Consider the following 12,290-nt stretch of genomic DNA (forward strand, 5'->3'; position numbering starts at 1 on the left):
ATCTGGAGCATGAATGCAAGATTACACTGGATTTTGTGAGTTTGATTCCATTATCTTCATTCCCAAAAGTTTTCAGAGTTACAAACAACCTAAGCTTTAGAAAACATAAATGGATGTCAACCATGTTATTGTATGCCAGGGTTTAAAATCTGGATAGCAACCTATTGGGATACTACCATATGCCAAGATAATTAATTCTTATAACTAGCTTCAACAGATCATTGAAAGATACAAATGCATCCTATCCTTTATATATATATGGAAGATTCAATATGATTGCTTCACTATTTAAGGCAGGTTTACACTTTTGCAACCCATCCAAATATTGCTACCTACAATTCTCAACATCTCTGGGATGTTTGGGAATTACGGGAATTGTGGATAATAACATGGAGATCTAGTTTGTAGGAAGGATAATTGAGTCTGAGTTCAGACTTTAGTCAGCACTACATTGCTTCTGGGAGTTTTCATCAAAGCCCTGTCCAGCCTTTCTACCTTGAATGTAGATATTTGCTTTTTTTCCTTCTGAATATCTCCTAAAAGTCAATTGCAACAAGATCTTGCTCAGCATTTTCCTGGCTTGGACTTTTGTTGGAAATGGAATTGACTGCAATGATTTAATTAACTGCATCCATAGGACAAAACATTTTTCCATCTCAAATAATAATAATAATAATAATAATAATAATAATAATAATAATAATAATAATAATAATAATAATAATAATATTTAATGCTTCTAGACCGCCCCCTCTCCCGAAAGGGACTCGGGGCGGTGTACAGTTCATACAAAATATAAAAAGATACAATAAAATTAAATATGTACAGTTGACCGTTGACATGGAGGAGGTTAAAATGCCGTTAAAAGAACTGTACAAAGCAGATATAAAATAAATTCAAACCCCTAAAAACAAATACAGTAAATTAAAAAACCCCTAAAATAACCAGATATAATACATTTGCCAGGAGGGACAGTTGAATTATGCCAGGCCTGCTAATCGGAACAGGTGGGTCTTCAGTTTTTGCCGGAAGGAGCGGAGGTCAGAAGTGGTTCTAATGTCGGGGGGGAGGTCATTCCAGAGGGTTGGGCCCATCACAGAGAAGGCCCTACTCCTCGGTGTCGCCCGCTGGCATTGCCTAGTGGACGGCACCAGGAGAAGTCCCTCCCTGTGTGAGCGTATTGGCCGCAGGGATGTATGTGGGAGGATGCGATCCCGCAAGTAACTAGGTCCCGTGCCATGGAGCGCTTTAAAGATGGTAATCAGCACCTTGAAACGCACCCGGAAAACCACAGGTAGCCAGTGCAGCTTGCGCAGGAGAGGTGTTACGTGGGAGTACCTCGTACTCCCCATCACAGCCCGCGCGGCTGCATTCTGAACTAACTGCAGTCTCTGGGCGCGTCCCAAGGGCAGCCCCATGTAGAGAGCATTGCAGTAATCCAGGCAGGACGTCACCAGCGCATGAGTGACCGTGCGTAGGGCATCCCGGTCCAGTAGGGGGAGCAATTGGCGCACCAGGTGAACCTGGTGGAACGCCACCCTTGCCACGGCTGCCACATGGTCATCCATTGACAGCCGGGCATCAAGGAGGACGCCCAAATTGCGCGCCCGTTCCACAGGGGGCAATTGTTCGCCCCCTATGGCCAGCGATGGGATCAGCTGGCTGAACCGAGGTGCCGGTAGCCACAGCCACTCAGTCTTGGAGGGGTTGAGTTTAAGTCTGTTGTCCCCCATCGAGACCCCGACGGCCTCCAAACACCGGGACATCACTTCGACAGCCTCGTTGGGGTGGTTTGGAGTTGAAATATACAGCTGAGTATCATCAGCGTAGAGGTGATACTCAACCCCAAAACCACGGATGATCTCACCCAGCGGCTTCACATATGTGTTGAACAGGAGAGGCGAGAGGACCGACCCCTGTGGCACTCCACAAGTGAGTGGCCTCGGGGTCGACCTCTGTCCCCCTGTCAACACACATTGCCTCCGGTCGGAGAGGTAGGAGCCGAACCACCGCAAAACGGTACCTCCGACTCCCATCCCCTCCAACCGGCGCAATAGGATACCATGGTCGATGGTATCAAAAGCCGCCGAGAGGTCTAATAGGACCAGGATAGAGGAACAACCTCTATCTCTGGCCCTCCAGAGATCATCAACCAACGCGACCAAGGCTGTCTCTGTGCTGTGCCCAGGTCGGAAGCCGGACTGGCGTGAGTCTAGATACTCGGATTCGTCAAGGTGTCGTGGAAACTGCTGGGCCACCACATTCTCAACAACCTTCGCTAGAAACGGAAGGTTGGAGACTGGACGATAGTTAGCTAGCTCCATTGGGTCGAGTGAAGGCCTCTTAAGTAAGGGCCTCACCACCGCCTCTTTCAAGGCGGTTGGTAAGGATCCCTCACCCAATGAGGCATTCACCAGGCCCAGAAGCCAGCCTCGGGTCACCTCCCAAGATGCCAGTACCAACCAGGAGGGACACGGGTCCATTAAACATGTGGTGGGTCGCAGCCGTCCACGCAACCTATCTAAATCCTCGGGGGCAACAGAATCAAACTCCTCCCAGGATGGTCTCACAAGACTCGCTGTTGGCGGCCCGTCTGGTCCACTGAGTGGGGCCCATCCGCTCCGGATCTGAGCGACTTTGTCCTGCAGATATTCCCCAAATTCCTCTGCTCTGCCCTGTAAGGGTGCCCCCTGCGTCCTCTGTGACAAGAGGGAGCGGGTCACCCTAAACAGGGCGGCAGGGCGGTTATCCGCGGACGCAATAAGGGTGGCGCAATATCTACGTTTGGCCGCCCTTAATGCCACAAGGTAGGTCCGCAAGTAGGATCTTACCTGTGTTCGATCAGATTCGGAGCGTGAGGACCTCCACCTGCTCTCTAGACGTCTCCTGTGGCGCTTCATCACCCTCAGCTCCTCGGTATACCAAGGAGCCCGGGTGGGTCGCTGCCGCAGGAGAGGTCGCAAAGGCGCAACCCGGTCCAAGGCCCCAGCCGCCGCCCTATTCCAGGCGGCCGCTAGGTCCTCTGACCGAGCGCGGGTCAGGGCTACAGGTAATGGCCCAAGCTCCGTCTGGAACCTATCCGGCTCCATCAGGTGCTTGGGGCGGTACCAGCGTGGACCGTCTGGTCCCGCCTCCTCGTGGTGGGGGGTAGCGCCAGGGAAGTCAAGCCGGAGACATGAGTGATCTGACCATGACAGGGGTGTAACAGTAAAATCCCCTCTACCCAGATCACTCGTCCACTGCTCAGATACAAAAACAAGGTCCAATGTGTGGCCTCCTTCGTGTGTGGGGCCCTGAATTAACTGGGTCAGGCCCATGGCTGTCATGGAAGCCATGAACTCCCGAGCTACCTCAGACGCTGCTCCCGTCGACGGCAGGTTGAAATCCCCCATAACCACAAGCCTGGGGATCTCAACCGCCATCTCCGAGATCAGCTCGAGGAGCTCGGGCAGGGCTGCTGATGTATAGCGAGGAGCCAAGTATACAATCAGCAAACCCAACTGCCTCCCTGGGCCCCATTTCACACCAAGGGACTCACACCCGGATATCTGAGGAACAGTGAACTCCCTCGGCTCTAGACCTTCCCGTATAACTACCGCCACCCCACCACCCTTACCCAGGGCCCGAGGGTGATGGAATGCACGGAAACCTGGTGGGCACATTTCCACGAGGGGTAAACCACCCTCGTGGCCCAACCAGGTTTCCGTTATCCCTGCAAGGTCTAGCTCCCCCTCAGAGATCAACTCATTAATGAGGGGGGCCTTGTTGGTTACAGACCTTGCATTGCAAAGCATCAGCCGTAGGCCCGGGCTCTGTAGTTCCTGGCCACCTAGGTTGCAGGGGTTGGTGCAAACGACCGGGCATAGCCAACAACCACGGTCTCCCAACCGACCTTGTGATCTTCTCTTGTCCTCGCATCCCCCCCTCCCCGCGACCGTTGTAATCAAACAACCCTCTATTGGAATCACTTGTTCCCTCTCCCCCCCGCTCCCCTCACTTCCTTCCCGGACTCACCTGTCCATCTGGCACTGGCACTGGCGCCTCTCCCGGCCTGGTTATCACACACCCCCTCCCTGGAACCCCTTAATAACAATAAAAAACTTCTGGATAAAAAGCCCCTCAGCCTCCGTTTCTTCCACCTCTCGGGGTTCACAAACCCGTCATCAAGGCAGGCCCTTGAGAGAGCCAAGGGCCATACCTGCGAGAGAGGGGCCTCCCACAGGCGGAGCAGGTCCAGCCTCGAATAAATAGTTCGTTAAAAGTCCAATGGAATCAGGATGCTAATAAAGGCTGATAGAAAGTTGATAAAAGTTCATAAAAGTTGATGGCTAATGAGTCGGGGTCTTAGAGGGAGGAAGGAGATGTTAAAATATTTAGATAGAGAAGAAGGGGGTGGGAATGATCGAATACCCTTAATTACATAAAATTGCATAAAACGACAAAGGTGACCACAAGGTAAGAGATTGTTCAAGGTGTTCAGGATGTTCCATGGCAGGGTGACCCAAAAGTGGGAGATTATTCACGCTGGTTCAGGGTGGTTCCTTCCTAGAGGTCCACAGAGACTTACAGTTAGAGTTTGGTGTCCCCTGCTGGCGTTGACAGGGCCTGGGGGGGGGGCATAGGGGCGTTGGGAGCAGCCAGGGTATGATGGAAAAAACAGCAGAAGTCCAGGCAATGGCGACCTTCCTTTCCCTCACCCGCCGCCATAGCCACCTCTAATTGGTCTCTCCCGGCTAACTCACCAACTCCTAGCCATATCTTGTTCTCCTTATTCTCCCCCCCCCCGGTCTTAGGTTAGTTGCCAGCAGTAATGCAAATCTCTTGCAAATCTCTTGCGCCTCAAGCCTCACACCCATCTGTCCTTTTTGGTTGTTGTTATTTTGTTGTTATTCTCCCCAGCGCTGTTCATGCCAGTATCTTTCACCTTGCACTTGCTGCGTTCCGCTCCGTGCTGCTGTTCCGCTCCGTGTTGCTGTTATCGCTGTAGCCACCATTGCAGCCCCGCCTTCTCCTCGCTCCAAACAGCCTTCCTTCTATTTCTATTTCAGCGCTCTCCGCGCTCTCCGCCAGACTCCGGACTCCTCCGACCACCCTGGCAGCCCAAAATGGGCTCGAAACAAGCCAGGGTGGGCAGGCTATCAAACCCTCGGGCCTCCGATGGCATGAGGCCCGGTAGCAGCCCTAATCCATCGGGGAGCTCCGCGGCGTTCTCCGGAGCTCAGGAGGCGACCGCCATCACCGGAAGCTCCTCCTCCTCCTCCTCCAAAAAGATTCCCATAGCAGTTGACAAAGAAATAATTAGTATTCCAGTGAATGATTATGGAAGACTATCTCTGAAAAAAATATAAACAAAGAGACAGGTTAATATACTAGAAGGCAGCTTAGCAGATACTTGATGAAGCTTTTAGATCTTATTAATTTCTGAAAATAATGGGTTCAGAAATAAAATTTGAGTCAATGACTATTTAAAAACAACACAAAACAATGTTGTGATTCTGTATATGTTAAATTTTCAAGCTCTATCTTAGTTTTTCCCCCCATAATTGTGCTTATTAGAGTCAAGTGATGTGGAGATTATACCTGTTCAGGAAATTGTTGATTACATCAGGGAGATTTCAGAATAAGGAATCTCAAAAAGGCTTTAATAATTTTCTTTCAGCAATTTTTTTTTTCAGAGCAGGAAGGATTTCTATGGGAAAGGATGAACCATAGCACCTGACTTTAGGGAAGCTTTTTGGCAATTTGGTGTCCTGCAAATGTCACAGACCATGTTTGCAATGGACACTAAGGGTTCTGGAATTTGTCCAAAACTTCATTTACTGGGAATTCTGGAAGCTGTAATATAATGGGTTTAATAATGGGGGATTTAGCCGCTGTCTGCTTAAGCATCACAAGATGTAACCTGAAGCATAATAAACTCAGAAGCATGTGGGCCGATTCCACATAGGGAAACCAATTTCACTTCTATTATAATCTCCATTCCTGAAAAATCCCCCAAAGCAAAGAAATGTCTATACCAGTTCATTTTTAAGAAGAATCAAACATTCACAATGGTTCAAGTAAATTGTTTCAATGTATATAAAGCCCTACAAATGAAATTATGGACATGTTCTTTGACATTTGTTGTGCCAAGAATTCACTCCCTTAAAATGACTATGCACATTGTTTATTTATTTCCTTATATTGATATCCTAATTTTCTTCCAGCTTGAGATCCAGCTTCCAGCTTGAGATGGCATGCTGTCCTTCACAACAATCCTATGAGATAGGTTGGGCTGAGAGAGAATGACTGGCTCCAAGTCATACAACTGCCCCCCCCCCCCCGTGGCTGAGGATGGACATAAATCTAAAGTTCCACAGTCCTAGACCAACAGCCTATGCATTTGAACTTTGGTGCTGGCAAAGGCTCCTGAAAATACCATGGACAGCGACGAAAACAAATAAATGGATGAAACAAACAAACCCACTCTTTACTTGAGGCTCAAATAACCACGCTCAATCATCCTATTTCAGGAACATTAATTCTCTGGAGAGTAATGCCTTGTATTTGATTTAACCCAGCTCCAAAGTTGACAAGACAGGAAAAAACAATTCTCTTCCCCTGTTTGAGAAGTAGCCTGCAGGTTGGCAGCAGAATAACCAATATTTTCAGCGAGTATAACCCACATTTCCCCTTCCCTAAAGAAAATCAAAGGAAGCTTCTCATTACTATAGATCAGGGGTATCAAACTCACATCATGGTGGTGTGACATGACCTATTGGGACTTCCCCCCCCCCTTCGTTAAACTGGGTGTGAGCATGGCCAGCGCATGACGCATCTGGCCCGCAGGTCGGGAGTTTGACAGCCTTGCTGTAGATAGTATACAAACTCTCTGATGGTCTGAATTTATGTAGATAAAAAGCTTGGATAATTTGAATCAGATTTTGAGAGTTTAAATCAGTGATTTTGTACTTGAGATAAAAGAAGAAAGCTGACAGGTCTGTAAAGATAATTCAGTTTGAAAGCTGTGATGAACAATTTTCAATAGGTATGATAAATAAGTTTGGAGAATGAATACAGATCTTCAGGATGAAGTGACCTGCCCTCACTATCTCCCTATAGAAATAAGGGCATTTTCTAAGCAATTTTTAAAAGAGAGCCCGAGAGAAATTCAGTTGATGTAATGTCTGAAAGCTGTCCCTTTATTATTTTACTTTTTCTTTAAATTGCAAAAGCATGCATATATATATATATATATATATATATATATATATATATATATATATATATATATATATATATATATATATATATATATATATATATATATATATATATACACGTACGTGTGTGTGTGTGTGTGTGTGTGTGTGTTGTATTTGTGCTGATAAATAAATAAAGGGAGACTATAGAAATACAACACAAACATAGCAAAGGCAACATTAAAAATAAAAATATGGTTTTCTGCCTGGTCTTCTGTAATGAGCCGAAGGACAGAAAGGGGGAGTAGTGAGCTCCCTCCCATATTTGGGCATACCAGGGGTTGTAACACAAATACATATATCTACACATACACATACACACTATATATATATATATATATATATATATGTGTGTGTGTGTGTGTGTGTGTGTGTGTGTGTGTGTGTGTGTGTGTATGTGTGTATATATATATTTGTGTTACAACCCCTGGTATGACTATATGTATATATATATATATATATATATATATATATATATATATATATATGTGTGTGTGTGTGTGTGTGTGTGTGTGTGTGTGTGTGTGTGTGTGTGTGTGTGTGTGTGTGTGTGTGTGTGTGTGTGTGTGTGTGTGTGTGTGTGTGTGTATGTATTTGTGTTACAACCCCTGGTATGCCCAAATATGGGAGGAAGCTCACTACTCCCCCTTTCTGTCCTTTCGGCTCATTACAGAAGACCATCCAGGCAGAAAACCATATTTTTCTTTTTAATGTTGCCTTTTTATATTTGTGTTGTATTTGTGCTGATAAATAAATAAAGGGAGATTAGTATAGATCCATTTCGAGCTATTTAGCTCTCATCAGCTAGCCATACCCTTACTGGGATTTGAACCTGGGCTGTATTATACACTAGGCAAGAGTCTTAGCCACTATGCCACAGGCTTCTCCTCCTTTATCAGCTGAGCCAGGGAAATAAGTATGTGTTTGTGTTACAACCCCTGGTATACCCAAATGTTTTTTGAGGTTTTCGCGGGTGTTTATATGTACATCTTTGGTTATTCGGGTTTTTTCCCGCGTAGAATTGGAAGTATATTCACGACGTTTCGATGAAGTCTCATTCATCATCTTCAGGTTGGTGCTTCCGGCTTGGTGCTTCCAGGAGCAATGTGAGGTCTCGGCCGGTTCCTTTTTTTAACTGCCAGTGGGGATTTGAACTGATTGGGTGGGAGCTTGGCTGCATTCTGATTGGGAGGAGGTGTATTATGATTGGTAGGGGGCATGGCTGTGCTCTGATTGGATGGGAGTTTGGCTGTGCTCTGATTGGATGGGGGCGTGTTCTGTATGGGTGGGGGCTTGGTTGTGCTTGTGTTAGTCTGAGTTGCAGAGGGATTTGAGCTGGTGAGTTGCGTTACTGTTGTTTGGCTTCGCGTTTGTGGTCATGCCACATCTCCGTGGTGGGCATCAGTTTGCTTCATGTATGGATTGGAGGGGTTTAAAGTGGCTAATAATGCAGCTGTGGTCTGGATTCTGGTTTGTGGTCGGGCTTCTGGTTTGAGGTCATCCTCGGTGTGGGTTTGGGCTTGCTTTTTGCGTGGATGTGTGATAGTGACATCCTGTGTGGTTTTTGTGAGTGTGGGTCTGGTATCATTTTTTGTGTTAGGGACTCGTTTGTTAGTGAGGGCGGGTTTCCAAATGGCTGGTAGGCGGGAGGTATCATCTCATTTATTCATACTGTGTGGCCATTTTTCTATCTCAATAGCTTCTCTGATTATTCTGTTGTTAAAGTGTTCAATTTTGGCAATAGTTCTGGTCTTTTTAAAGTCTATATCATGTCCTGTGGCTTTAAGGTGTTGGACCAGGGAAGAAGTTGGTTCCTCCTTTCTGACTGAGTTTTTGTCTTCTTCAATGCGTGCCTTTATTCTTCTGTTGGTCTAGAGGATTCAACTTTGCAGTCGCTCCCAAACACATCCCCACTGAAACCATTATATGTGGAGTTGAAACCAGCCTGACCAAAATCAACCCCAATGACGCTAACAGAATCAGACTCGAAATCACCAACATCCTCTGCACCAGCAAGCCCCCCAAAAGCAACTTACCCAAAGAGGAACAGACAGCACTACTCAACCTAAAAGAAGACACTAGCATAATAATCCTACCAGCAGACAAGAGGAACGCCACGGTGGTTATGAACACATCTGACTACCAAACCAAATTATCCAACCTACTCCAAGACTCCACTTACAAACCCCTAAGCACGGATCCCACCACCTACTTAGAAAAAACCACTAGATCCAAAATAAAAGCCTCCCCCATCAGCGAAGAGATCCAGCAAAGAATTATTCCCAGAGAAAAATCATCCAGATGCCCTAAGCTCTATGGTCTCCCCAAGATACACAAAGAAGGAACCCCACTCAGACCCATAGTCAGCTCCATAGGCTCACCTCTACAAAACCTAGCCAAATTTCTCGCCAAACAACTACAGCCCTATGCAGAATCCATCATCTCACACGTAAAAAACTCATTCCAGTTCATAGAGATCATAAAGAAATAAAACTTACAGCCCAGCGACCTACTCGTGAGCTTCAATGTCATATCCCTCTTCACCCAAGTACCAATCAAAGAAGCCTTGACAGCTATCCCAAACAAATACAACCCCCCCAAACATATCCTAGATCTGACCAACCACTGCCTATCCAACACATACTTCATCTATAATGGACAAAAATACAAACAAATAGAAGGAGCACCCATGGGATCACCCCTCTCACCTGTCATTGCTAACCTCTACATGGAACACTTTGAAACCCAAGCTCTAGAAAAATCCGATCACAAACCCAAACTCTGGCTCAGATACGTAGACGACACCTTCATCATCTGGCCACACGGGAAAGATAAACTGGACAACTTCCTCACACACCTCAACAGCCTACACCCCAAAATACAGTTCACCATGGAAACAGAAGCCAATAACCAACTCCCCTTCCTGGATGTCTTAGTCTATAAGAAATCCAATGGATCCCTAGGACACACCATATACCAGAAGAAAACACACACAAACCGCTATTTGCATGCACTCTCACACCACCACCCAGCACAGATCAACTGTGTAGCCAAGACACTCATCTCCAGAACAAAATGCTTAGCTGACGAACAACACCTCAAAACCGAACTACACACTCTCACCAACGTACTAACATCCAACGGATTCCAAAGAAACAATATCACTAACCTAATCCAAAAAGAAAACCCCACTAAAATCCAAGACAGTGAACAAGAAAACGGCAAAGCCCTCCTCCCATACATAAAAGGCACCACAGACAGAATCAGCAAGATCCTCCACAAACACAACATCAACACAGCATTCTACACAAACCGAAAAATATCCACCATCCTAAGAAACCCCAAAGACAAAATAGAGTTAGAAAATCAAGGAGTATATGAAATCCCATGCACCACCTGCTCCACCACATACATCGGACAAACCAACAGAAGAATAAAGGCACGCATTGAAGAACACAAAAACTCAGTCAGAAAGGAGGAACCAACTTCTTCCCTGGTCCAACACCTCAAAGCCACAGGACATGATATAGACTTTAAAAAGACCAGAACTATTGCCAAAATTGAACACTTTAACAACAGAATAATCAGAGAAGCTATTGAGATAGAAAAACGGCCACACAGCATGAATAAACGAGATGATACCTCCCGCCTACCAGCCATTTGGAAACCCGCCCTCACTGACAAACGAGTCCCTAACACCAAGAATGATACCAGACCCACACGCACGAAAACCACACAGGATGTCACTATCACACATCCACGCAAAAAGCAAGCCCAAACCCACACCGAGGATGACCTCAAACCAGAAGCCCGACCGCAAACCAGAATCCAGACCACAGCTGCATTATTAGCCACTTTAAACCCCTCCAATCCATACATGAAGCAAACTGATGCCCACCACGGAGATGTGGCACGACCACAAACACGAAGCCAAACAACAGTAACGCAGCTCACCAGCTCAAATCCCTCTGCAACTCAGACTAACACAAGCACAACCAGGCCCCCACCCAAACAGAACACGCCCCCATCCAATCAGAGCACAGCCAAACTCCCATCCAATCAGAGCACAGCCAAGCCCCCTACCAATCAGAATACACCTCCACCCAATCAGAATGCAGCCAAGCTCCCACCCAATCAGCTCACACCCCCACTGGCAGTTAAAAAGAGGAACCGGCTGAGATCTCACATTGCTCCTGGAAGCACCAAGCCAGAAGCACCAGCCTGAAGATGATGAATGAGACTTCATCGAAACGTCATGAAGATACTTCCAATTCTACGCGGGAGAAAACCCGAACAACCAAAGACGTACATACGAACACCCGCGAAAACCTCAGAAAACAAATATCGTACCTCTACGGGGAGGAAATCCACCATCTGACCAGGACCTACGGAAAACTCGAAGTCCAAAGAGCTTCCATTTTATGTGACCTCACATTCCTACGCAACTGCCGAGATCAAAATTTAACCCCCACATGCTTCCAATTAAAATTCCACTCCAACTCTGCAGCCTATATGGGAGGAAGGCATACCAGGGGTTGTAACACAAATACATACCTATTTCCCTGGCTCAACTGATAAGGAGGCGAGCCTGTGGTTTAATGGCTAAGACTCCTGCCTAAGATATAATACAGCCCAGGTTCAAATCCCAGTAAGGGTATGGCTAGCTGATGAGAGCTTATTAGCTTGAAATAGATCTATACTAGTCTCCCTTTATTTATTTATCAGTACAAATACAACACAAATATAAAAAGGCAACATTAAAAATAAAAATATGGTTTTCTGCCTGGATGGTCTTCTGTGATGAGCCGAAGGACAGAAAGAGGGAGTAGTGACCTTCCTCCCATATTTAGGCATACCAGGGGTTGTAACACAAATACATACCTATTTCCCTGGCTCAACTGATAAGGAGGCGAGCCTGTGGCTTAGTGGCTAAGACTCCTGCCTAAGATATAATACAGCCCAGGTTCAAATCCCAGTAAGGGTATGGCTAGCTGATGAGAGCTAATTAGCTCGAAATAGATCTATACTAGTCTCCCTTTATTTATTTAT

Source organism: Natrix helvetica (genome assembly GCF_964273705.1).
Source record: "Natrix helvetica genome assembly, chromosome: 2".
Lineage (NCBI taxonomy): Eukaryota > Metazoa > Chordata > Lepidosauria > Squamata > Natricidae > Natrix > Natrix helvetica.